The sequence below is a fragment of the Piliocolobus tephrosceles genome, chromosome 12 (genome assembly GCF_002776525.5).
Source record: "Piliocolobus tephrosceles isolate RC106 chromosome 12, ASM277652v3, whole genome shotgun sequence".
Lineage (NCBI taxonomy): Eukaryota > Metazoa > Chordata > Mammalia > Primates > Cercopithecidae > Piliocolobus > Piliocolobus tephrosceles.
Genome location: NC_045445.1, coordinates 71414660 through 71420659, shown reverse-complemented (window position 1 = coordinate 71420659; position 6000 = coordinate 71414660).

Here is a 6000-nt window from a genome sequence, read left to right as displayed (position 1 = left end):
AGAATCTAAAAATAACTTAAACAAATTTACAAGAAAAAAGCAAACAATCCCATTAAAAAGTGGGCAAAGGATACGAACAGACACTTCTCAAAAGAAGACATTTATGTGGTCAACAACCATATGAAAAAATGCTCATCATCACTGGTCATTAGAGAAATGCAAATAAAAACCACAATGAGATACTCTCTCATGCCAGTTAGAATGGAGATCATTAAAATTCAGGAAACGACAGATACTGGAGAGGATGTGGAGAAATAGGAATGCTTTACACTGTTGGTAAGAGTGTGAATTAGTTCTACCATTGTGGAAGACAGCGTGGCAATTCCTCAAGGATCTAGAACTAGAAATACCATTTGGCCCAGCAATACCATTTCTGGGTATATCCCCAAGAAATTATAAGTCCCTCTGCCATAAAAACACATGCACACATATGCTTATTGCGGCACTGTTCACAATAGCAAAGATGTGGAAACAACCCAAATGCCCATCAATGATAGAGTAGATTAAGAAAATGTGGCATTTATGCACCATGGAATACTATGCAGCCATAAAAAAGATGATTTCATGTTCTTTGGAGGTACATGGATGAAGCTGAAAATCATTCTCAGCAAACTAACACAAGGGCAGAAAACCAAACACTGCATGTTCTAACTCTAAGTGGGAGGTGAACAGTGACAACAGATGCACATATCACATGTGAGGGGAACATCACACTCCAGAGCCTATCAGGGCATAGGGGACTAGGAGAGGGATAGCATTAGGAGAAACACCTAAAGGAGATGACAAGTTGATGGGTGCAGCAAACCACCATGGCACATGTTTACCTATGTAACAAGCCTCTATGTTCTGCACATGTGCTCCAGAACTTAAAGTATAATAAAAAAGTAAAATAAAGACAAAGTATTAAATCAGTTAGAGCTGCAAACAATTGGTTAAAACAGATTATATATATATATAATAGTATGACATCAATAGAATAATATGTGGAGGTGGGGAAGTAAAATTATAGAGCCTTTGTATGTGACTGTAGTAATATATTATCAGGTTGAATTAGGACATTAAAACTATAAAATGTTTTCTATAAGATTCATGGTAACCACAAAGAAAACAGCCTCCAATTTATACTTAAAAGATAAAGAGAAAATAATTAAAGTATACCACTACAAAAAATATGACAAAGCACAATGAAAGATGACAACATCGTAAAAGAGTACTGAAAGAACTAAAAAACAGAATAGAGAACTCAGAAATAAGACTGCACATCTACGTCCATCAGATATTTGAGAAACATGACGAAAACAAGCAATGGAAAAAGAATTCCCTATTTAATAATGGTGCTGGGAGAACAGGCTAGCCACAGGCAGAAAATTGAAACTGTGCCCCTTATTTATGCTTTATACAAAACTTAACTGTAGATGGATTGAAGACTTAAACATATAACCTCAAACAAGAAAAACCCTAGAAAAAAATCTAGGCAATACCATTCAGGACATAGGCACAGGCAAAGTCTCATGATAAAATCACTAAAAGAATTCCAACACAAGCAAAAATTGCCAAATGGGATCTGTTTCTGCACAGAAAAATAAACTATCATCAGAGAAAACAGGCAACCTAGAGTGGGAGAACATTTTTGCAATCTATCCATCTGACAAAAGTCTACTATCTGGAATTTCAAGGAACTTAAACAAATTTACAATAAATAAACAACCCTATTAAAAAGAGGGCAAACTTAATGAACAGACACTTTTTAAAAGAAGACATTAATGGGGCCAACAAACACATGACAAAAGTTCATTATCACTGATTATTAGAGAAATCCAAATCAAAACAGCAATAAGATACCATCTCACATCAGTCAAAATGGTTATTATTAAAAAGCCAAAAAACAACAGATGATAGCAAGGTTGTGGAGAAAAAGAAACACTTATACACTCTTGGTAGGAGTGTAAATTAGTTCAAGCATTGTGGAAGACAATATGGTGATTCCTCAAAGATCTAAAACCAGAAATACCATTTGACCCAGCAATCCCATTCCTGGGTATATACCCAAAGAAATATAAATCATTCCATTACAAAGATACATGCATGCGTATGTTCACTGCAGCACTAATCACAACAGCAAAGATATGGAGTCAACCCAAATGCACATCAATGATATATTGGATAAAAAAATGTGGTACCTATACACCATGGAATACCATGCAGCCTTAAAAGCAACAAAATCGGCTGGGTGCAGTGGCTCAAGGCTGTAATCCCAGCACTTTGGGAGGCCGAGACAGGTGGATCACGAGGTCAGGAGATCGAGACCATCCTGGCTAACACCGTGAAATCCCGTCTCTACTAAAAAATACAAAAAAGTAGCCAGGCGAGGTGGCGGGCACCTGTTAGTCCCAGCTACTTGGGAGGCTGAGGCAGGAGAATGGCGTAAACCCAGGAGGCGGAGCTTGCAGTGAGCCAAGATCCGGCCACTGCACTCCAGCCTGGGCAATAGAGCGAGACTCTGTCTCAAAAAAAAAAAAAAAAAAAAAAAAAGCAACAAAATCATAGCCTTTACAGGGACATGGATGGAGCTGGAAGCCATTATCCTCAGCAAACTAACACAGGAACAGAAAAACAAACACCACATGTTCTCACTTGTAAGTGGGAGCCAAACAATGAGAACACATGGACACAGGGAGGAGAAAAACACACACTGGGTCCTGTGGGAGGTTGGATTGGAGGAAGGGAGAGCATTAGGAAAAATAGCTAATGCATGCTGGGCTTAATATCTAAGTGACAAGTTGATAGGTGCAGCAAACCACCATGGCACACATTTACCTATGTAACAAACCTGTGCATCCTGCACATGTACCCCAGAACTTAAAAATTAAAATAAAAAAATTACAAAATACCAATAGTAAGCCTTTACCTATCACTAATTACTTAAAATGTAAATGGACTAAATTCTTCAAATTAAAAAAGAATTGCTTAAGGGAAAAAAGAGATCCAGCAATATGTTGCCTACAGGAGACTGCCTTTAGCAGTAATGAGACACATGGACTAGGAGTGAAGAGATGAAAAGGAATTCAGGAAAGGAGTAACAAAAATATAGCTGTAATGGCTATACTTATATAATAAAAATATATTTTAAGTCAATAATTATAAAAGGAAAACAGGTCAATTCATGAGAAGGATATTACTATTTAGAATATATATTCACTCAATATTAGAGCAAGTAAGCATATTAACAAAATATTAGTAGGTCTGAAAGATGATATAGACTGTACTACAATAACAGTGTAAGCCTTCAATAATCTATTTGCAATAATGGGCGAATCATCTAGAAAAAAATCAACAAAGAAATAATGGATTTGTACAACATTTGAGACCAAGTGGACCTAATAAATCTTTTGAACATTTCATCCAACAATAATAGAATACTATGCAATCTTATCAAGCTCACACAAAATACTTTTCAGGATAGATCATATGTTAGGATACAAAAAAAGTCTTAAAATACATAAAAGATTGAAATCACCAGTATCTTTTCTGACCAAAATGGAATGAAAATAGACATTTATAACAGGAGTAATCTTGAAAATTTGATGAATCTTAGAAATTAAATAATAAATTCATAAATGACAAATCAGTCAAAGAATAAATTAAAAGGAAATGCTTTAAAATTTTGAGAAAAATGAAAATAAAATGCAACGTACCAAAACTATGGATGCAGCCAAAGCAGTACTAAGAGGAAGGTTTATAACAAAAAATGCCAACATGAAAAAAATAATACAGATCTCAAGTAAACAACTAAATGTTACATCTCAAAGAACAAAAAAAAAAAATAACAGAAGTCTAAAATCAGTAGTAGGAAGGTGATAATAAACATCACAGCAGAAAAAAAAAATGAAACATATACTAGAAAGACAATAGAAAGATCAATGAAACTGAGTTGATTATTTGAAAATACAAATAAAATTTACAAACATTTAGCCAAACCAAAAAAGAGATAAGTCTCAAATAAATATAATCATAAACTAATACATTTTACAAGTAACACCACAGAAATAAAAAGGATCATAAGACTCCTATGAAAAATAATATACCAACAAATTGTATAATGCAGAAAAAAATGGATAAACTCCTAGAAATGCACAAACTATTAATGCTGTATCAAGAAGAAACAGAAAATCTGAACACACCGAAATGAGTGAAAAGATTGAATCAATAATAAAACATCTCTCATTAAAGAAAAGCCCAGGATAGGCTTCATAGCAGAATTCTATCACTCATTTAAATAACTAATAGCAATCATTCTCAGTTTCTCCCCAAAAATCAGTGAAGAGAGAATACTTCCAAACTCATTTTGCAAGGCCAGCATTACACTGACACTAAGGATAGACAAGGTCATGACAAGAAAAGAAAATTACAGGCTAATATCCCTGATGAACATAGATGCAAAAATTCTCAACAAAATACTAGAAAACTAATGTTAACAGCACATTAAAAGAATCATTCTCCATGATGAATTCAAATTTATTCCTGAGATAAAATAATGTTTTAACATACATAAAGCAGTAAATGTGATACACCATATTAACAGAATAAAGGACAGAAACCAAATGGTCAGCTTAATCAATTCTAAAAAAGCTTTTGATAAAATTCAACATTCTTTTATGAATAAAAACTCTTAGCAACTTTGGTGTAAAATTGTACCTCAACACAATAAGTTGTTCCAGCAGCAGAGTACTGACATGGATAAGAAACTCTAATTGTTCTCTGAATAACTAACTGAAATGTATGGAAGAAGGAGTACTAGTACAGTCTCTCCTGTCAGATACATCTGAGTGTGAATTCTAACTCTGTGACTTACTAGCTGTGTGGCCTAATACAAATTGTCTAATCATTCTGTTTCTTATATTTCTTTTTCTCTAAAGTGAGGAAAGAAATAACATTTCCCTCATTATCGGGGAAACCCACCCCCGATATTCAACATGGGTCCTTTTCTATTTTCCCTAAGTGTTGGCTGGTCTGAGAAATATAGGGAAAGAGTGCAAAAGAGAGAAATTTTAAAACTGGGTGTCCAGGGGAGACATTACATGTCGACAGGTTCCATTATGCCCCCTGAGCCATAAAACCAGCAAGTTTTTATTAGCAATTTTCAAAAGGGAGGGAGTGTATGAATAGGGTGTGGGTCACAGAGATCACATGCTTCAGGGGCGACAAAAGATCACAAGGCAGGAGGTCAGGGCGAGATCACAAGGTCAAGTCAAAACTAGAATCACTAATGAACTTCCATGTCCAGCTGTGCATGCATTGTCATTGATAAACAAGGTTCAAGAGCAGAGAACCGGTCTGACTATAATTTGTCAGGCTGGAATTTCCTAATCCTAGCAGGCCTGGGGGCAGTGCAGGAGACTAGGGCGTGTTTCATCCCTATTTACATCTGCATAAGGCAGACACCCCCAGAGTGGCCATTTCAGAGGCCTCCTCTGGGAATGCACTCTTTTCCCAGGGCTGTTAATTATTAATATTCCTTACTGGGGAAAGAATTCAGTGATATTTATGTTACCCATTTTCGGTAATAAGAGAAATATGGCTCTGTTTCGCCGGGCCCGCAGACAGTCAGATTTTTAAGGTTATCTCCCTTGTTCCCTGAAAATCACTGTTATCCTGTTCTTAAGGTGCCTAGATTTCATCTTGTTCAAATACACATGCTCTACAAACAATTTGTGCAGTTAATGCAATCATCACAGGGTCCTGAAGTGACATTCATTCTCAGCTTATGAAGACGATGGGATTAAGAGATTAAAGTAAAGACAGGCGTAGGAAATCACAAGAGTATTGATTGGGGAAGTGATAAATGTCCATGAAATCTTTGCAATTTATGTTCAGAGATTGCAGTAAAGACAGGTGTAAGAAATTATAAAAGTATTAATTTTGGGAACTAACAAACGTCCATGAAATCTTCACAATTTATGTTCTTCTGCCATGGCTTCAGCTGGTCCTTCTGTTTGGGGT